Here is a 23,481-nt window from a genome sequence, read left to right on the forward strand (position 1 = left end):
AACTGTATATTGTGATTTATCTGCCGAAGTGATAGAATGTGACGGAAAAACCTACAAAAAATTATTGTACATAGGGTTATTTTCGCCCCGTGATATACTTGCAAACAATTTTGCACAGTTTTGAATTCGCTAAGTCATCGTTTTGTTGAAGGCATTATTCTGTTTTATTTGATTTCGCCCCGTTTTTAATTTGCCCATGTGAGAGAAGGCGAAGGAGGTGAGAATAAAACGGGGCGAGAATTTCCCTGCAAACAGTAGTAACAAACAAAACCATTTCCGGTTTTCAATACTTAACATTTTAAATTTATGGGAAATTACTACTTTGAGGCCTAATGACTTTGTTATTAATGTGTGACTGAGTCACTCTTACTTGGTAAAAGTAAATGTTTCTTTATTTACTTCCCTAAACGTATAATTTAATGTATGATACAATAATTAATAATTCTAGAAAATACCCAGATAGCATGACTATGTTGGGCCAACATTTGTAAAAGGTTGTATGGTTGGCGTTGGGGGAACAACGTTGGGCCAACGTTGAACCAATGTTATCAAGTCAACCTTCTTGACCATGACAGAATTCCTATGTTGGCCCAACGTTGGTCCAACGTAAGCAACTTCCATTCACTTTAGTTCCCAAGGAAGGAAGGATCCTGGTGTTGGTCCAAAGTTGGACCAATGTTTATAATACACCCTTAAAGAAAAGTGTATTGACAAGTTGGAAGTAGTATGTTGGCCCAACGTTGGCCCGATGTTTGTAATACACCCTTAAAGAATGTGTCCCATCAAGTTGGTAGTATTATGTTGGCCCAACGTTGGTCCATTGTTTGTAATACACCCTTTAAGAAAGTGCCTTATCAAGTTCAAGTAGTATGTTTGCCCAACGTTGGCCCGATGTTTCTAATACACCCTTAAAGAAATGTCTTATCAAGTTGATTGTATTATGTTGGTCCAACGTTGGCCCATTGTTTCTAATACACCCTTAAAGAACGTGTCCTATCAAGTTGGTAGTAGTATGTTGGCTCAACATTGGCACAATGTTTGTAATACACACAAGTGTTGTTTTGTTTAGGTGTTTAAAAGATGGGATATTTATATAGGGCCAACGTAGGCCCAATTATTATACTGCCAATTAATTGATGGTGTCAATTTTATAATTAGCTGCTGAGCTTTACGTTGGGACAACGTTGGCACATTCTGAAATAATTAAGAGGACTTTCTATGTCCATGCTTATCATTGGATGACTGCTCTTGTTTAGATATTTTCAACATTTTAACTTTGCACTTAAGTGATCACAGCACCAAAGAGTGTTTTATTCTATTTTTTGAATTGTGTTTATGCTTATATTTATTTGTAATAAACAAGATAGCAGAACATCGTTGGCCCAATCTTACATTATGGTTGTATTATCTCTGTTGGGTTACCTTTATTGGGCCAACAATGACCCAACATGGAATATCGATAGCTGGTAATGTATAATGGTGCGCTAATGCTGGGCTAACTGTTCGCATTATATCATAAAATTATTATCATGAGAGAAAATATTTGTTTGGGGATTGGCATCGGCCCAACGTTGGCCCAATATACCATGAATCTGACTGAGGATCATGGGTAGACAACAGCCGGGCTACTTGTAATATCTGCGCCATTTTTAATCTGACAAGAGCGAGCGTAATGAGACTGATACCTTGCATATCTGCATCCACTTTGTAAGTATTTATAATATGTTTGCCTCGGCACAGCTGAATTAACGTTTAGTTTTTAAACGATATCATGTACAAATCTGCGCAAAGCAGACACGGGGAAGTGCAGAGGCCAGGTGCTGTTGTGTCAACACTGTACCCCAGATGGCATGATAACATTGGGCCAACGTTTGGCCAATGTCACCGGTTACATCGGGCCAATGTTGGCAAATGACATTGACCCAATATAAGTTTGCTCATCGGCCCAATGTTGGCCCGATATGTTGGGCCAACGTTGGCCCAGTGTAGAGTGTTATTTCTACAGATATTGGCCCAACGTTGCGCCAACATAGGCCCAATGAATGCGACATCGTTTGACCAACGTCAATAGGAACATTGGGCCGATGTTGGCAAATGACGTTGGTCCAGTGTCATTTTGCTCCTTGGCCCAATGTTGGCCTGATATTTTGGACCAACATTGGGCCAATGTGTATAAACATTTAATTGTTACAAATCTGTATATCAACAAATCTGATCATCTCTACAATCAAAAATAAATCTACAACCAACCCTACTTGAAAGTACAAGCTAGCTAAAATAAATTTACAAGGCTTGTTAAAATTCTTATAATTTATCAAAACAAAATAAATTATCAGTGATTAAATGTTTTTGTTTTTATACAAGAAAAATAAATTAAAGTATAAAATAACAAATGTGTTTTGATACAGTTAAAACAATAAATAATTTGCCCCTTATTCATATTGAAATGTGTGACTAGTAAAATACATTTCCGAAGTCTACCACTTAATTTACTTATATACAATTAACGTCGAGCACATGATCAAACATTTTGAAAATGTTGAACTTGTTGAAGTTAAAACTAAAATTATTCAATACTAAACATAAATTGGGTTCTTTCAATTAAAATTTGTTCAGTGCAACGACTTTTCTATACATGTATTTTATATGGGGCAACATTGAATCAAAATCGTTGTGATGATGATAATGATCAAGCGTAGAAACGTTATGCATAAATGCCTTCATCATGCAAGCTAATCTCTTAATCACACCATGAAACAAAAAAGACGGTTATTCATTAATTGACAGCTTAAACAGTGATATACTTGTAAATTTAATCGTATGTTTACTCTTTACTGAAAAAAGTAACAAATGTATTAAGTACCAAATACTACAATTTTAGTGCTACTGGAGATTCTAAAAAGACATTTAGAACACAATCAAAGAATAGCTAAGGTATGCCAAGGACAGGGATGGGGGAGGAAGAAACGGACAGAGAAGAAAAGAAGGGGGAGGAGGAGACTCGGGAGAGAGATGAGAAGACTTAAGAGAGGGATCAGATGGAAAGTGGCAGTGCCTAGCTTTTTCTGTTATATACTGTGACAAATCTGTAGTTCTACCCTTTTCTGTATCTGTTTGTCGGTTACAAACACGATGCAGATGCCAGGAACATTTTTTTGTGTAAGTAAACAAAATGACGGGATTCATTTTAGTATTATTTTAAGAACAGGGGGGCTTTGTTTCTTTGTTGGACCTGCTTATTGATACCTGCAATTTACTGAACTTGTGCATAAATTTACATCAGAGGGGGAGTATACAGTCATGTAATCCTACATGTATCGCTTGAAGTGAGCATCAACTTTTATTTCTTTATTAATGTTTTCTTCATGCACTGAGCAATAAAATACTAGTATGTTATAATATAATTTTATATTTTGATTTCTTTTTCCTCAGTTTATAATTAATGCTATGAGATATATATTGAGAATATGTATTAAACTATTAATCTAGCATATATAGATAGTATTAAAGGGCTTTTACCATTAAACTGTACTACAAAACTAGTATAACCTTAATATATGTATTTGTTTGTCAATTTTGAGGACAAATGGCCAACCAGTGAAGAGCAAATGAGTTGTCATGATAGAGAGCCAATAAGATACAAACCAACGTTGGCCCAAAAATGATGTTTGCCTAATATTGAAAGAATAAGTGGGCCAACAATGGCTCAATAATATCCGTTCGTTGGTCCAGCAATAAGCCAACAAGTTGGTGTGATTAAGGGCCGATGAGCAAATTACCGTTGGCCCAACATTAATTGCTTACAATGGCCCAATTGTACAAAAATGACGTTTGCCCAATATTGAAATAATACATTGGCCCAACAGTGGCCCAATATTAACTGTTACATTGGCCCAACAATAAGCCAACAAGTTGGTTTGATTAAGGGCCGATGAGCAAATTACCGATGGCCCAATGTTGAATACAAACGGTGGCCCAACATAAGGAGCATTGTTGGCCCAACAAAGGTCCAATAACATCCTGCTATCTGGGTACAGTCATTTGTTTTTGGAAGTTAATAAGTTGTTTTTCTCAAGAAACATCTATAAGATAACTTCCTAGGATAAATAATTTCCAAGTACATTGATAATCGATTATGTTCAACAGCATGCCTTTAAATTGGAGAATAAATTATCTTTCAGGCATGTGTTTGTGTCGTAAATACATTACGTAACGCATATTTCACTAAAATCATTCCAGAGTTCTGCTTCATAATTTAAAAATAAACATGTATTAATTCAATTATTTCTGGCATCCTCGTTTTAGGCGTTTTCGTTGCAATTACTGCAACAAGCACAAATGCATAACAGGGTAATGTTTCTTTTTTCTCAATGATAACCGTTGTGTATGATTTAACAGGAGAATATTTTAAGATTTAACTGTGCATTCAACAAAGAAGTTAGGTTATTTCTACAGTTAATACATCTTTGTCATCTAATGATCATATACACACGTAACTTTATCCACTATAAACTAAACAATCCATATACCAATATGTCGTTTAGGTATATACAGTGCGAGATAGTTTTTGATACAGTGCTTTTATAGTGTATTCTACCTTTTAATTCAGAAACCATTCTTATTCATTGTTCTTTTAACAACCACCACTGTTTACTATTTCTGCATCCCTAAGTTAGATGACAGCAGATGGAAAGTGTGTCCACATTGCTCTTTTTATTATCTTTTACATATAAAAAAATCATATAAAAGCCATGGAAAGCAATGGAAAGGTCGCCTTAAGATTAAATACCAGTAAACATATCCACTAAAAATAAATAAAATTATACTTTAAATATACTTTAAAAAATGTAGTAAGGAAACTTTTTTCAGATCTAGAGAGTGTGCCTAACCGCGAAATTTTCTTTCAACAATCTGCAACTCCACAGTCCTTAATGACATTGTTATTATTAAAATAAAATTGTTAGCTTAGATTTATTTGTTGTATTGGATTTTGTGTTACAAATAATTTTGTTGCATTCTACGTATATACCTGTATTCTTTGTTTAAATTCTACATTCTCAGTAATTTTGCTCTTATTTAAATAGAATACCGTTGTATTACTGTTCTGAGTAACATTGTTGTAATCTAAATACATTTTTGCTATTCTTTAATAACATTGTTGAGTTCTGTGCAATACTTACGCCATGGTGATTTTTTAGATGATGCCTAAAAACGTCCCAAGGTAGAAGCATGGTTTCTTCCGAAAGATGGCCTGAAAATGGTTGCACTTCTAGGTTGTCAACTGATATTTACCTTGAGATACGAAATGGAGTATTTAAGCTGAAATGAAAATGAGGTAAGTTACTGACAAACAAGTTGCTGAACCAATATAATAACAGTTTTGTTTAAAGTCATCATTTAGAAGGTTCCATACAATATATCAATGAGTAAAATGCTGTCTAACGTTTCTCACACTAATTGTTAGTTCATTATACACACACTGAATTGTCAATTAGTTAATTACCTGTTCTTACAAACTCTCCATTAATTTGGAGGAAATAAAAAATATTTTATCTTATCTTATAGTATAAGCACACTGAATTGTCAACGGACACTGATTTCTCTGTTATTTCCCGATCATCACAAGGATCACACTGGATGTGACCCTTCGGCATGGGATCCTCACTTCCCCTTGGCACCTGATCCAACCTCTGATGTTTAAGAGGTCCGTGTTTAATTGCTCCACTTCTACATTTTATTGTTTAATGGGCCTTTGAGTCCGAATACTGTACGTTATCTCAATATAATTCATTTCGTTACTGAGCATATATGTAACAAAGGAAGTAAAGAAAAATAGTCCTTTTAAATGTAATTTCAACAATATTTATATATAGAATTCTTTATGAAATATACATATTAATAAAAACAATCATTGATGTAAAAATTTGAAGAAAAACTTAGTGATGTATATTGTAAAAATATATACACTCCTTAAATGACCCCTTTAAGTTTAAGGAAACAAAGTTTGCCAACTACATGTTTTTACTTCCTGTTTAGTGCACTTTATAGGAAATAAGCACATTTTTAAAATTATAGGCGTTAACACACCTATATTTAATTTAATATATAATGTTTTTTTAATTAGAAAGAATCAAATGGATAATTACATAAGCAAGAGAAAAAAAACTTTTAAGTGCTTTAATTCAAGGCAAATGAAATATAAAAGTAAAGAATAAAAATGACATAAAAAACGAAAAAAATCTTTTAAGAACTTATCTATCAGCTTTGTTAATATTCTCAAAAACATTATTTTTAAAAGAAAACATGTAAGTTGTTTTCTTTTGAAATATTTATTTGCTTAATAAATCTATTAAATTCAGATTAAAATTATATCAAACTAATTAAAACTTACCCCACTAAGTCACTTGCTAACAATCCCTTATTACAGCTGATTTTCCTCTGCGCCCTTCACTCAATACAATATTAATCAAATTTTTCCGGAATTTTTCGAGCTACATAGAAAGACGCACGTATGCAGACGACATGATCGATCCCCGTCACCTTGAGACAAGGTCAGATTGATCGCGCGGGGGATGATAGTTCGCTATATAATAAAATACAGCGTCACGATAAGGAGTTGTTTGTTTATACATTGAAAATGCATCCGGTTTCTAAAATTTATGTAGCTTCTAGCTTCTTGCAACAGGAAAGTAATGTTTTAGTTCAACTTAGAAATGCATCGCTTTGTTTATATTTGTTCATGATCGCATTATACACAAAGGATGCATGAAATGTATTGGATTTCCCCATTTAAAAAACTGTATGTGTGCGTGTATAATTGGTTAATATGTTTCAATTTTTATATAATGGTGTGTAACTATTAAGTAAATATTAAAGTTTTCATTAAACATAAAGAAACAATTACATATAGCATATGACAATTAACATTTCTTAATTTATCTAGTATCTAGTTGGGTAACAGTTGACAAACTGACAGTAAATAGAACAAAACCAGACTTCTTCTTTAAATTGTATCAAAATTAACAAAACATAACCATCTAAACTTTTTACATACATTTTAACAAATGATTAATATATTCTCTAACTATTTTATTGCATTGCTTGAGTATTCTGTGCCTTACGTTAAAAATTCCTATTTTTCACCTTTCAATATCACATTTAAAAAACACACACACAGAAAATGAATTACTTAAAAACATTTAATATGCTATAAAAACTTTCAGTTTTAACTTAAATGTACAATATTTTTTAGAAATCAAAATGATAAAATTGCTTTCATCTAAAATTTGGTTTTGATCGTGCATGAATATAAATAAAAGAAAATCGTTCGGAAATTCTTTACATCAATCTGCTCATGACAATTTATTTACATACTTGTGATATAATATACCTGCATCTTATTTTAACTTAATACACCGTGGGGAGTCTAATACACGAGAAGCCGTATACGTGTCAAACTGCAAGGTGTTGTGTTTTAAAAGATCAAAAAGTAAACAATATAATCAGTTTAATCATTCATGTAAGGATATCAAATCCCAGAATGATAAATATCTAAAAAGAGGTTTAACAAAGTCGTGTACGAGGTGGTTGTACGTGAGAGCTAAGGTGTATCTGCCCCTTCTATGATTTCTTCTCAACTCACAAACATTTAATATAAGGATAACTACTTGAAAAATAATCAATAAATGTACGTACCTGTTCTACATTTTCTTATTCAGATTCACTTTACGTGAATTGCAAAAGAATTGGTGGGAACCAGGGGTAAACGAGTTTCCCTTACTTTTTGTAATTTATCGTCAAAAATATTACTGAGTTGAACAAAATTTGTATAAAAGTTATGAATTTTAATTAAATTGTAAAAGAAAAATGGAAAGAAAGAAAGGTAAAGAAATCGTAAAATTTTTGCATAAACGGATTTTCGAAGCAGGCTTATATTTCAGATTAATATGTCCTAAAACATTAAATCTTTTATCAATTAGAACATTAAAAGATACAGATTTTCTTAACGGGAAAACAATAATTTTCAGTTTCATTAGTTACGAAAAGACCTTCCTTACATGTAAGTTTGTATATATGTTCTTATTTCAAAATAAGTATTAATTTGTAAGAAGCAAGAGAAATAAACAATCATAAGAGCCTTTTTTACTTCAAAAAATAGTTTTGCAAATGTGTATTTTACTTGAAAATATTTTTATTGTAACTTTACTCTAAGGAAATATGCATTAGAAATATTCATGATTTATTTGTTCGTTTTAAGAGGTATCGACGTGAATTTTTTATGTTCTATCTAAAGCTACAGGACTTAAGGAAGATAAAGTTCTCATTAATGGAAGAAAATGTTTGTTAAAGATCAAAAGTTTTATTTGAATAAAGAAAAACTAAAATTTCTAAGCAAATTGTTTAAAAATTTTCTAAATTGAAAATTTTGATTTCAAATGTATGTATTCAAATGTATTTCGTATTTAATAGGACATATATAGTTGGCACTTTTGAATATAAAGTTGTCGTGTCTTTACATTTCAGCCCGAAATTTTTTTAAAAGTTGGATGAAATAAAGAATAAAATTTCTATTTTTAGTACAATGTTTTGTAGCTAAGCATATTGAAAAAAATAAACTTTTTTTTCAAGGATTAATTAAATGCAATTTGATTCAATCAAAATGATGTATCTGGAACTCCTGGGAAGGAAAATCATTTCTTTTTCGTTAGTTCCATTGATCTGATAATTGGATTAACATTTCTCGCTTCAAAGCCATTAACATGCAATGGATATAATCCATTCGATGTCAAGTAGAAATGTGCGAGTTGTAGTTATCCTTCTTAGTTTACGTACTTAACGAACGTCGGGCTAGTTGTTTTCTTCTGAGTCATATTTAGTCATTTTGAATTTCAATTCTAGTATTTCCTTTGTCCTTTCCTCTCTTTGTCTCAGAAAAAATCAAAATACATGTTCGTTTTTTTTTACAATTTACTTTTTTAATGACCAACTCATCACAAGACTTTCAGAGCTGATAGAATACAAAAGGCGCATTGGCCACATCGCAGAAATTAGAATATATTAAGCTGTTTTTATTTTGTTTCCTAGGTATGGTTGGATAGAGTTTCTACTTCAATAATTACATAAAACAAGAAAGACATGTTGCACTGTACTTCCCGATTAGACATAATGAATTATTATCTGATGATTTTTTTCACAATGTACAGTAAAAAAGATATAAATTGATTTGAGAGAAAAATACAATATACATACATCATGAATGTTTTATAACAGAAAGGAATCTATAGAAGTCCTATAAACACTTGCTTATCTAATTCATGTCTATATTATCTTCATATATTTACATCTAATGAATATTTTCTCCTTTATTTCTTAAGAAAACCCATTGCGTTAATCACTGCATGAACTACATTAGGCATGTCGCCTGTACAGATTTCTTGATCAGTGGCTGTTCCATCAATGAAACGTATAAAGACGTTCACATCATTAATACAATAGTTAATCTTTTTAAACCTACTCTAAATAATTATTTAAAAAGATATAAATATAAACAATAAAATGTCTTTCTTTGTTTGTTATTACTGGAATTAACGGTCGCAGCTATTGCAGAAAAAATTTACATAACCCGCTTACGCGGGTTATGTATTTTTTTTGCAACAGCTGCTTCCGTTAATTCCAGAAATAACGAACAAAGAAAGCATTTTATTGTTTAAATTTAAGTTTCTTATGAGGATCATCTGTGAGTCATATTCTTGTCAAATTCTAATAATATGTATATAAAGGCATATGAGAATCATATGTTTTATGCTTGCTTGTGCATGAAGATATTTTTTAAACTTTATCTTTCCTTCTTTTATACATCCATACTTACACAGGGAGAAGTGGCTCGCATGATTTTCATGCGATTGCCTTTTCGCATGAATTTCGTGCGAAAATCATATAAAAACCATGCGAAAAGTTCCACATGCGAATTTCATGCGAATGTCCTCATATAATATTTATGCGAAATTCATGCGATTTTCATGTGACTGAAATTTCGCATGATATTCATGCGAATTCCAAATTATCAGTTTTTCATGTAAAAATCGTGCGAAATTCGCATAAATATTATGCGATATTCATATACACAAGAGAAAAGCAATGAACAAAGAAATTGAACATTTCAATATTTATTTAGGTTTTTCTGCCACATCAAGTGATAAAAATTGCCAGTCTCTGATATCATATTGCTTGGATGTTCCTGGGTAATGCATTGACTTTAATGATTGTTGTGTTTACAGGCAGTTTTTCAGTACGTCTTTCTTTCAGTCTTGTGTCCTGACAAGTGTTTCCTACAAAGATTATTAATTAATTAATTAAATAATTATTTAATTATTATATTAATTATTATAAAATACTATTACCCATACTAATATTCCAATTGTTTAGGTCAAAGGGACCAATTCCTAGATTAGGATGACATTAAATACAATAAATTCAATGATATCACTTGAAAAGTCCATGTTTTGGCAACTTGAATTACTGAGTACCGTATAATCCCTATTAACCGCCCCTGCCCCTATTAGCGCCCCTTGGGTATTTTTCAATTGTCAGGAAATAAGGGCCCCCTGTACGGTGATTAAAATCATCTAGAATCATATAAAAAAAATGAAAGTGAAAATAAAACTTGTCTATTAACCGATTTCTCAGTGGAAAATGAATATTAATTTAGCATTTGGTTGAATTATCTTCACTTTCAGTAAAGTTAGAAATTATTTTAGTGGTTCTTTGTATTCATTTTTTATTTTCAAAGGATTTTTTAAGTTAAAATATGACATTAAATATCATAAAGACTATTCCAAAATAACCGCCCACTTTTTGCAATTTTCTAAGCGCCCGGGGCGGTTAATACCCTAAGGGATTATACGGTATGTTAAATGGTACTATATGTTTAGAGCGAAACAGAAAAGACCATGTGTTTAACAGATTCATAACTGCATATTAGACTTTAGAGGGATGTGTCAGACACCATACAGTGTGTTATTGACCTAGCGACTCTATATATCGGGCTGCTATTGAACCATAAATGAGATAAAAATTTTCATTTTAATTGTGATGTTCCAATTGGATGACAATAAGCATGTAATTGATGAATTTTTAATATATTACAGACAACAGTAAAATACTGAAAAGATTGATTTTTTAAAAATCTGCACAGAATAATTAGAATACCTCAACTGTGAATAAATCAAATGCAATATATAGTTACACTTTTTTTTGCATGGACCTCAAATTAATCCCCTAGAAGATTGAACCTTTTGTTTGACCTATGTCTAAATTATTTTATGGGATACACTTGGTCTATAAAAGTTGTGTTTACATGTGTCAGAACAAAAACACTGTCTGTGTGTTGTGTTCTGACACATATGTAGAAACTTGTAATGACAATTAGTTTAAATAAAAATAACCTTAAATTACTTACTCAAAATTTAGTAAACCTTCATATAGATGTCACTAAGCATAAAAAGGACCAGTCGATTCACCTGACTGCGTTACGCAGAACCTGAAATGAGAACGCAATCCGAATTTACTCTGAAAGATTTCGTTGCAAGTTGAATTATCAATAAAAATGTGCATTATAACCACAAAATATGACAAAAAATCAACAAAGCATACATATTTACCATTGTTTCAAAGAAGTATATCACAATCAGCCAAAAGGAAAGTCTAGAACAAACCATAGAAAGGAGCTCTTGCTGACTCGGATTTTTTTTTCTGTAACAGGAAGTGCAAGTAGAACCTGGCTAATCGGTTTCGTATTCATCCAAGAATCGGGAAATACCTTAATCTTTGTAATATTAGTCGTTCAAATTTTTATCTTAAAAATGCATCTCCACTTCAAAGACGAACGCAGATGACCAAGTGATATAAATTTACTTTATGGAACCAAAGCTAGTTCTTTTATGGAATGCCGTACGTCACAAATTACGTCATCATGCGACTTAGAAAGCAGAAAGAAAGTAAGAAAGAGCAGAATGTTTTCAACTCCATATTTTCTGTAAGTTTGTAAGATTCTCATCTTCTTTTTATATCAGACGGATGTAATAACTTTATTTGGGAATATTTGTTGACAGCTTAATAACAGATATGAGATTCAAGTGGATCTAACATTATCTATGGTAACGCATAACGTTATGTGTTGAAAATGAAAGATGGGCCTAGTACAGGTTCTCTGCTTTTCTTACAGTATTATTGGCCTATTGATAGGCCTAATGTTTTAATGTGTTTTTAATTCCTGTTGCATTGGGATCTAGTATATAAAATTAAACTGCAGCAATCAAATAACACACGTAGCATTTGGTGGGGGGGGGGGGTTGTAGATAGAATGTTGATGTTCTATCGTTAAAATGATAAAAATTAATGTCCTACGTACCCGGTGAGGGCTTAAGATTATTCTAACTACGGTGGTAAATTGCAACCCTCCCATTTGGATTTGCAAAAAAAAAAAAAAAAAAAAAAAGGAATAAGAAGAATTAAGTTCCAAATTTTTGTTTGTTTGTGTTTTTACCATAGAAAATGTTCAGTGAAAAGCTAATGTTGTAGGATAGGATTCTCAGGTTCTGAGATAAATATTTTCCTTTCTTTTTCAAAAACTTTTCAGGTAATCCATACAAATATTTTTTCCTAGTTTTATATCAACCTCCTCCTTTAAAAACCATACCCCACCCGGTATCCTATTGAGTTATTTAACTACATGCAGGTGTAAAATGTACATTATAATACCCTCCCCCCTTTGAAAAAATCCTTCCACCCCTCAACAAAAAAAAAAATACCCCACTGTCCTGTCCACAAGTACCTGTGCATGTGCATTCCAAAATGTATGCAGATATAAAGAGGCTTACTTACATCTGGAATGCAAGACAGAAAGTCCTAGTCACTTCCCTAAAATGAGTCGTACTGTACATATATTTACAAAATATTTATTAATTCGAAAATATTTATTAAATGTTGTATTCTATACTCACAGGTATAGTTTGCTGGTTATAAGCAGATCTATGCACGGCACTCCATTATACCACACTGATAGCTTCTCAAAGATTATAAATATGATACATGTAAGCAGGTAAGAAAAAAAATCTAAGAGAGAAATATTTTTTGCAGAGCCTGTGGTATACATTGTTTGTTATTACGTGTACATGTATAACAATCAATAACAATTTTGTTATTACGTGTATAACAATTTTGTTATTACATGTATACATGTAGCAAAACCTTAACCATTCAGCTTATATTTGCTTATCTTGCATTTCTTTAATGTAAATACATGTATATAATCTTCGTTAATTTATAGAATACATGTTTTTAATTTAAATAAAGTGACAAAGAGATAATGAACTAACCCAAATGAAAAAAAGGGGGAAACAAAATACTATAACAAACTACTTACAAAACACATGTTTTGAAAGTATTCTGATAGTATAGCAAATCACATGCAAATGAGCTAACAAAACACTATAACAAACTACTAACAAAACACTTTCACAAACTACTAACAAAACACTTTAACAAACTACTTACGAAACACTCTAACAAACCACTAACAAAACACTTTAACAAAATACTTACGAAACACTCTAACAAGCTACTAACAAAACGCTTTAACAAAATACTTACGAAACACACTAACAAACTACTAACAAATCATAAGCAACAAATCATCAATAAACCACTAAATTTGAATTTTTAAAATTATAATTAGCAAATTCACAAGTCTTTGAAAACATCTAAACACAATCTCATATTGAAACATTATAAACACCTTGCTTCACAGTATTTTGAATTCCAGGATTGACATTATTCTTCAATAGACAATAGCACACCATTCCAACATTTAAAAACTTGAGAGATATAATTCTTAAGCCATTGGCCACTTCTCCAATCACATACATTTTCACAGAATTTTCAAGTATAATTATAATTCATCATTTAATCCAGTGCTTAAAACTGATATAAGCTGGGTAGTATATGGATTAAAGGTCAATCTTAACATGAACAAAACCCCAATAAAAACAGGCCATATATGTACACATCCACATTCACAGATTGAAGGTTACTGTAGTCCAGCATAAAAGAACTTTTAGTCATGCAATAAATAAATACCTCTGTTATATCCAGATACATCCTGATTATGCTTTTTCCAATCAGGGATCAATATACATGTATATACTTTACATGTCCCTTCATCAATCTCTATGTTTCTCTCTGACCTAGTGCTGGTGGTTTGAAAATTGGCGCAAAACTAGTAACACAGGATGAAAATAGATAAGTTGTTCTTGGAAGATTTTACTGCACCTAGATAATTCAACCCTAAACATGTCTGTTAATCAAATGAAATGCTAACAAAATATTACTTTGATTCAGACAAGTATAATGAAACACTTTCAAAATGCAATTTCATTTTGCAGAGTGTAAAGAAACATTAATAAAACACCAACAATGTAATGAAACATTAACAAAATACCATGCCACTCCATCCTGTAAAGTCTTGCATTGATGTTTCATTAAATGCAACACTTTCAAAACATACTAAGAAAATATAAAAGTATGATTTGTTAGTGTTTTGAAGATATTTTGCAAGTATTTTGTTAGATTTCTTTTTCATTTGGGAAATGTTATTGAACCTACAGTACCTGACATTTTTTAGTTTCTCTGTATAGGCACAGTTACTTGTCATCACAAGGATCAGATTTCAAGTACCAGAGTAGTCCTAACTCCTTAATTTTCCCAATTTGTCAAAAGTACATGTAAGTATTTTATAATATTTTTTGTTAGCTCACCTGAGCCGAAGGCTCAAGTGAGCTTTTCTGATCAAAGTTTGTCCATTGTCTGTCTGTCGTCGTTGTTGTTGTCATTAACTTTTCACATTTTCGACTTCTTCTCAAGAACCAGTGGGCCAAATTCAACCACACGTTGCACAAAGTATCTTTAGGTGAAGGGGATTCAAGTTAGTTCAAATGAAGGGCCATGCCATATCAAAGGGGAGATAATTCAGAAATAATGAAAATTTGATGGTATGATTTAAAAATCTTCTTATCAAGAACCACTGTGCCAGGAAAGATGAATCTTACAGAGAAGCATCCTCAGGTAGTGTAGATTCAAGTTTATTCAAATCATGACCCCCAGGGGAAGGGCGGGTCCACAATGGCCAATCAAAGTTTTACATAGAAACACTTCGGGCTTTATGGAATTTAATCTCGTGACCAATTATGACTAAGCTGGGAATATTTCATCGAATTTTTCTCACCTAAGCCAGAAGCTTAAGTTAGCCCTTTTTATGCCCCCGTAAACAAAGTGTTGGGGTACAGTTTATAGTTTTTGTCGTGTCCGTCTGTCTCTCTGTCTGTCTGTTTGTCCTCAAAAACTTTAACCTTGCCCATAGCTTTTGATTTATTGGAGCCATGACTTTCATATTTCACATGTGTATTCCTTGTGACAAGACCTTTCTTTGGGTACTACCAAATTTGACCTCTTGACCTTGGAGTTTGACTCACTTTTACATGATAATTTTACACTTTTACTTTGGCCATATCTTTTGAACAGTAGACACCAGGACATTTATACTTCACATGTGTATTTTTTATTGAAAGACCTTTCACTGGATACCAACAACCTTGACCCTTTGACCTTGACCTTGTAGATTTCTGTACCTATGCAAAACTTGAACCTTGGCCATAACTTTTGAACGGTAAGGGATACGGTTTTCATACTTCACATATGTAATCCTTGTGAGAAGACCCTTCATTGGATACCAAGCACTTTGACCCTTTGACCTTGACCTTTGAGTTTGACCTACTTTAAAAAACAAGCCTTGACCATATATTTCAAAGGGTTAGGGCTAGTGCTTTCATATTTTACATATTTAATTCTTGTGACAAGACCTTTTATTTGATAACAAGAACTTTGACCCTTTGACCTTGACCATGGAGTTTGACCTACTTTTAAAGAAAATTAACCTTGGCCATAACTTCTGAAAGGTTAGGGCTAGGGCTTCCATACTCTACATAAGTAATTCTATGTGGCAAGACCGTTCATTGGATACCAATTAGTAACTTAGCCTTTAGGACTTGACCTTGGAGATTTTTGTACTTATTGAAAAAAAACTTTAATAATGGCCTGCTTTCAAATTTCACAATTGCTTTCCAGTGAGAATATCCTACTTTTGGTACCTATTAATTAAATTTGCATTTAAGAAAAGTTTAATCTTTGCTATGTTGTCATACGGGGGCATCAGTGTTTCACAAACATATCCTGTTTTTGGTCAAAATTTGTCGTAAAATTTTTCATTTTGATTTCATGCATTGTTGATCGAAACTTTAAATGCATTTTATAAAAAAAAGTACAATTGTAAAAATACCAGCTTATAAAAAATTCTTAAATTTGTGAGATTCTCAATAATATGATACATTTCAGCTAGTGACACAAGAGAAGAATGTGGAGTAAATGCCAATAAAGGCTCGACTGCAGGGGTATACCTGACTTCTCGGCAATTTCTGGTTATCACCATCCGAATGACCGATTCAGAGAAGAAGACCAACTTCAAGGTGACTCTTATGCATTGGTAAGGATTGAAATTTAATTTCATTAATATGGACACTTGAGGGATGCAAGTGTCAATTTATTGTTATTTGTTTTTAGACCTATTGCTTCTCTTTTCATCAGTTGTTGTGTGTCCCATCAGTAACAAATTATCCATTACTGACTGAACCATTATCAACCAAATTTTGCATGGTAAAAGTGCTTCTTGATAGAATGCAAACAAACTAAGTACATTTAAAGTATATACTTATAATGAGTATTAAAGAGTTCCATTTCCAAAATTGTACATTACTTTGCCCCTGGGTACCCAGTAATAGGTTCTGATGTTATAGAAGACATATAAAAAATGCAGTAATTCTTTGACAGTCATCTTTTTCTGCTCTTAGGTACTCAGCAAATAAACTTATGCATACATATATTATTTTATCCTATGTTTACGCCTTTATATATGCCTATATGACATCTTAAAGCGAGGACTGAAATGCAAGGCAAACTTAAAGGTCAAGGTCAAAAGGTCAAATTGTTAGCATCTGAAGGAAGGTTTTGTCATAAGGAATAATTTAACCTGTGAAATATGAGAATTTTAGTATTAACTGTTAAAAAGTTATGGCCTAGATTATAAAAGTGGGTCAAACTCTTAGGTCAAGACCAATTTTAAGGTAAAAAAAAACTTATTGAATGGTCTTGTCACAATGATTACAAAATAATGTGAAGTATCAGATTGATAGCACTAACTGTTCAAAATTATTAGCCTAGGTTAAAGTTTAGGGATTTTTTTTGTAAAAGTGGATCAAACCCTAATATCAAGGTCAAGAGGTCAAATTTTATAGTACCCCGATAAAGTTCTTGTTACATGAAATACATCTGTGGAATATGAAGCCATAGCCCCACCCACTCATAAGTAATGTGTTTAAAGGTTAAATATTAAGACAGAAAGATGGATATAACAGCACAAAAACAATATAAACCCAACAATCTTTGATAACAGAGGCAAAATTAGTGCATAATATTTCCATGACGGTTTAAATAGTAAAACAGATTCAAACTTATTCCTTTAAAAAGTTGAACTTTGAAGATATAAAATTCATGACTAGTCTTAATAATATTTTTAGATTTATTTCTGTTCTTTGCTTTACAGAGATCTTTCGCTGATGGACTCAAATTGTTCAGGAAAAAATCCAGCTACCACAGCCACACTGACAGATTTCTGGCGTGTGTTCAGAAGGAACATAGATGCAATGGTAGGTAAATTTTGCTTTTAAATTCCCTTGCAACGATACAAATTGCATCATCACATATAGGTCAATGAAACAGGGACAATTATCTCAAGGTTTAATTGATACCTGACACAAGATTGTTTTTAAGTTTAAAGTCATTTGCAGGAAAATTGTTTTCATTTTTTGTCAATAATTTTATACTTAAGAAACATTATAATTATACTTTTAATTATGATTTATGATGTATGATTTTGAAATCATTATAATTTATGATGTATGTTTTTTAATTTTTTAAATATCATTTACAATGTAGGCAATATAAATTCAACCTTTTACCAAATTGAACTTAGGGGTAATATGAGATTGCTATATCTACTTTTGTTCATATTTTATGTTATCTTGATAAGTAGGGAAATATTGACTTTGGAAATGCAGTTGTAAAATTCATGACTGCATTTCATTTACCGGTACCCAGTATTCATTACAATTATTTTCTCTTGCAGATGAAACAATCTCCAGACAGATGGGTGGCCCTTGAGCAGAGAATGTTAAAAAGAATTGAAGCATTCAATAAAGAAGATTAAGAAACAGAATGTGTCCAGTTGTTTGTTCATCAAAAGAATAACTTGGATAATCATAGTGGTGCTTCCTCAAAATCTGCATGTGTTAAAATTAAGCAGTTTCAAATTAAGATTTAGATAAAGCTCATTAAGTCATTTGCTGGATCAGATTTTGAGATTGTACTTATTGCATTTTTTTGAATACAGTAACAGTGAAACGTTGATGATTAGTTGTACAAATTCATATACAGATCTAAGTATTAGAATTTCCTAATACTTTTCATCAAATGGATTAAAAGAATTGAAAGTCCAATATACTAGGAAAAATATATAAATTACATCACATGGATTTGATATGAATATATCATGATATTTACATGAAATTCGCATGAAATTCATATGAAAATCTGTAAAGAAAGCAGCAAAAATATTCATATGAATTTCATGCGAATTTTTATTCGCATGATATTCGTGCGAATTTCATGTCAAAATCGCATGATATTTTCATGCGAATATCATGTGTGGTCCTTTTCGTCTCCTTTTCATGCAAAGAATTCGCACGATATTCATGCGAATTTCATATGAAGTTCATGCGAGCCACTTTTGCCTGTGTAAGTTATCTATCCGCCCTAGAGTCAAAAATTGCTTTTTATATGCAGTGAAACTATGAAAGCAGTGACGTAATGCACTTTTAAATTTTTTACAATGGAATACTGTAAAGATTTTAATGAATTAAAGTGATAACACGACAAAACTTCATTTAAAAACTGCGTTTAAAAGGAATACTCCTTTGTCTGTTAAAAAATAGAGAAGGGATTAAATAAAATATTCTGACAGAGAGTAAGACTGTCAAAGTTTCTCCAAAAGTGCTATTTAATCAAATGCATGTTTCAATACGACACTGCTCATTTATCAGGTCCTTATCCCTCACCCATGACGTCTTGCATCCTTAGTCACTGAGTTACAAACGACAGGCGAAGGGAACAAAAAAAAAATCAACTAAAAAATCAAATGTTTGATTGTTACACATGGAATTTATCTCATTTATGAGACAAAACATTTTGAAATTTTCACATGCACTTTGTAAAATTATGTTTAAAAAAACCCTGTCTCAATTATCCATAAAAATATTTCTCTAACAACAAAGCATTAAATATACTCTGTTAACGTTATACATTTCTAATATTTAATGAACCTAATTAGACCTGTTTCAGCCTCTCCAACAACTAAATTGTGGTCGGAATCAATACTCAGCCCTCCACTACATGGATGTTCGATGTAACGGACAAAGTTACCATCACAGTCAATTACATGGACAATATTATTGGTACTGTCACTTATGAGAATCATATGGTTGACATCAGCAGCAATGTATAGTGGAGAAAATTCTTTGTATTTTGACTGGTTGGCGATGTTACCATTGTATCTGAATCTAAATATTCCTGAATCATCAACGACAACAACGACATTTTTAGCTACGTCCACCACACAAACATCTCCATTTCCGTTAACTGTCAAAGGAAGAAGCATGTTGTTGTCTGTAGAAAACAAAGGCAGTCCCTGACTGTCGTATTGGATTCGTTGTACTTCCGTTTGCTTCGAAAACTTTGTCACCCTGCTCTGTTTTTGATGTGCAGATCGCATGCTCACTAATACATTGTCATATCCAGCAAAACAAAGACCTACAGTAATCCAATATTTTAAAGATAAATATCGTGAAAATTTTCCGTCCCTGAACATATTTATAGTTCCCGACGGTTTTAGTGCAACAAACAGTAAATCTCCCAATGCATTTATTGTAAAACGTGCAGGAGTATCAACGTTTTCTATCTTTTGTAAAAGATTTTCGCTTTTATCCATTTTCATGATTGTGTTATCAAGGCCGCTTGCCCATAGAATACCGTTGCCTGCACATTTTGTTCCGAAAAGTGGCATGTATGGGGATTGAATTGTCAACATTGCAGGGATCTTGCTTGATAACTTTAATTCTCTTATTATGTTCCCCAAACGAAGTTGGGGAACATATTGTTTTTACTCTGTTTCTTATTAAGGTCTTCCGTTTCAGACGGAAGACCTTATAGTGATTCCACTGTTTCTTCTTATTATGTTCCCCAAACGGAGTTTGGGAACATATTGTTTTTACTCGGTTTCTTATTATTATTATTATTATTTTTTTTTTTCTTCTTTGTTCTCCGGTACTTTTTTTGTCCGCGAGTGTTCTCAGAAACTGTTCACCCAACTGAGCTAAAACCTTTTTAGGGTTAATAGGTGTGTAGTGTAGGTGTGCAACACGAAGGTTATTTTGCGCGCATACGCATGCACGTGCGGGCGCGTGAAATGAGTCAAATGACGGATATACTTTATATAGCCATAACTTTAACATTTTTTGATGAAATATATTAAAACTCATTTAATAAGGATATATTAATAGTGTAGATAATGTGACACTGTCAAATTAGCACGAACTCACGCGCGTGCACGTGCGCTTCGCACTGATTGGCTGCAACAAAAATCTCATTATCTTTTCTGTTTTTTGACGAAATGCTATGAAATTTAAAATATAGGTATACTTAAGGATGTACTACAATATGATGTATAACAATTGTCATGTTAACACGCGCATGCACGTGCATTGCAATCTGATTGGCTTAAAATTTAAATGGCTATAACTCCCTTGTTTTTCAACAAAACAGTATGGGATTTAGAACATAGACAAACATAACAGACTCCTACAAGATGATACAGTCGACATGCACATGCATGCATGTGCGTGCACGTGAAATGAGTAAAATTACAAATACACTAGATTAAAACGTATTTTTTAATACTTTTGGATAAAACGCTGTAATTTCTAGTATATAAACAGTGTAGACAAGATGATTTGGTCATTACGCACATGCATTCAAATGCGCATGTGTGCAATGCATAAATTTGAATATACTGAATATACTTCTTGGAAAACATTATTATAGTCTGAAAGGCATAGAGTTCGTCTTATTTATTGAAGCTTACAGGGAATAAGGCACCAAAAGAGAGGTGGGGAGCGTTTGGAGAACATCTGTAACGGTTCCCGTTACAATTAGCCCTAGTTATGTTCCCCAAACGAAGTTGGGGAACATATTGTTTTTACTCTGTTTCTTATTATTATTATTCTTCTTCTTCTTCCTGGGTACTTTTTTGTCCGGGAGTGATCTTGTAAACTGTTCATCCGATGTAGGTAAAACCTTTTTAGGGTCAGTAGACATGTTATGTAGATTTGTGGAATCAAGGTCATTTTGCGCGCACGTGCTTGCAAGAGCGTGCGCGTGCAACACGTGAAATGACCAATATAATAGATATAGCCGTAACTTTTTTATTTTTTGATGAAATGCTTTGAAACTCATAATTTGATTATTTATTAGCAATATAGACATAATGACATGGTAAAAATAGCAAGATCTCACGTGCATGCACGTGCGCTTTGCTCTGATTGGCTGAAACTAAAGTCTCTATATCTTTCTTGTTTTTCGACGAAATCCTATCAAATTTTGAACATAGCCATGCATTAATATATCCTACAACATGATATATATAGCATTTGTCATAAAATCACGTGCATGCACGTGCGCTGCAATCTGATTGGCTTAAACTTTAAATAGCTATAACTCCCTTGGTTTTCAACCAAACAGGATGGGATTTGGAACATAGATAGATATAATGAACTTCTACAACATGATATGGTTGCCATGCACATGTATACACGTGCGTGTACTTGCGCTGTAATCTGATTGGCTGAAACTTTAAACAGCTATAACTGCTTTGGTTTTCAACCAAACGGAGTGGGATTTAGAACATAGATAGATGTAATGAACGTCTACAAGAAGATATTGACACCATGCTCATGTATGCACGTGCGTGCACGTGAAATGAGTTAAATCAAAAATACACTTGAATGAGCGTATTTTTAAATACTTTTGGATAAAATACTTTAATATTTAGTATATTAAAATGTATAGATTGTGTAGACAAGATGATATGGTCATTACGCACATGCATTCACATGTGCACGCGTCCAATGCTAAAATTTGAATGAACTTGGCGTTGTTAAAGTCTCAATGCATAGATTTTGTCCTATTTAATGAAGCTTACAGGGAATATGGCACCAAAAGGGAGTTGGGGAGCGTTTGGGGAACATCTGTAACGGTCCCCGTTACAATTAGCACTAGTTATTATTATTATTATTCTTTTTTTTTCTTATTTGTTCTCCGGTACTTTTTTGTCCGGAAGTGTTCTCAGAAACTGTTCACCCAACTGACCTAAAACCTTTTTAGGGTTAATGGGTGTGTAGTGTAGGTGTGCGGAACGAAGGTCATTTTGCGCGCATACGCATGCACGTGCGTGCGCGTGCAACACGTGAAATGACTTATATACTTAATATAGCTATAACTTTAATATTTTTTAATGAAATGATTTGAAACTTAGTATATAAAGATATATTAATAATGTAGATAATGTGACACTGTCAAATTAGCACGAACTCACGCGCATGCACGTGCGCTTTGCTCTGATTGGCTAAATCAAAAATCTCTGTATCTTCTCTGTTTTTTGACGAAATACTTTGAAATTTAAAACATAGTCATGAATTAGGATATCCTACAATATGATATAGAAAAAAATTCATGAAATCACGCGCATGCACGTGTGCTGCAATCTGATTGGCTGACACTTTAAATGACTATATCGCCTTTGTTTTTTGACGAAATGCTTTGAAATTTAAAACATAATCATACATTAGGATGTCCTGCAATATGATATACAAAAAATTTCAAGAAATTACGCGCATGCACGTGTGCTGCGATCTGATTGGCTGAAACTTTAAATGACTATATCTCCTTTGTTTTTCGACGAAATGCTTTGAAATTTAAAACATAGACATTTATTAGGATATCCTACAATGCGATATAAAAAAAAATCATGAAATCACGCGCATGCACGTGTGCTGCAATCTGATTGGCTGAAACTTGAAATGGCTATAACTCCCTTGTTTTTCAACCAAACAGGATGAGATTCAGAACATAGATAAATATAAGGGACTCCTACAAGAAGGTATGGTCATCATGCACGTGCGTGTCATGCACGTGCACGCACGTGCG

The 23,481-nt window shown here is 32.6% G+C and overlaps 2 long non-coding RNA genes across 2 annotated transcripts; one reads left to right on the forward strand and one right to left on the reverse strand.

Annotated features, from left to right (window-relative positions):
- Positions 1 to 10,150: 10,150 nt before the first annotated feature.
- Positions 10,151 to 11,536, reverse strand: LOC134230552 (uncharacterized). The gene is made up of 2 exons (XR_009984375.1): positions 11,459 to 11,536; positions 10,151 to 10,328 (listed from the first exon to the last, which is right to left on the reverse strand). It is a non-coding gene; the product is annotated as an uncharacterized LOC134230552 (long non-coding RNA).
- Positions 11,537 to 12,984: 1,448 nt separating this feature from the next.
- On the forward strand, positions 12,985 to 17,181 carry LOC134230551 (uncharacterized). Its single transcript, XR_009984374.1, has 3 exons — positions 12,985 to 13,099; positions 14,694 to 14,780; positions 16,447 to 17,181. It is a non-coding gene; the product is annotated as an uncharacterized LOC134230551 (long non-coding RNA).
- Positions 17,182 to 23,481: the final 6,300 nt, after the last annotated feature.

Source organism: Saccostrea cucullata, unplaced genomic scaffold (genome assembly GCF_032062105.1).
Source record: "Saccostrea cucullata isolate Sc308-1 unplaced genomic scaffold, CSIRO_AGI_Scuc_v1 ctg5174, whole genome shotgun sequence".
In the NCBI taxonomy this organism is placed as follows: domain Eukaryota; kingdom Metazoa; phylum Mollusca; class Bivalvia; order Ostreida; family Ostreidae; genus Saccostrea; species Saccostrea cuccullata.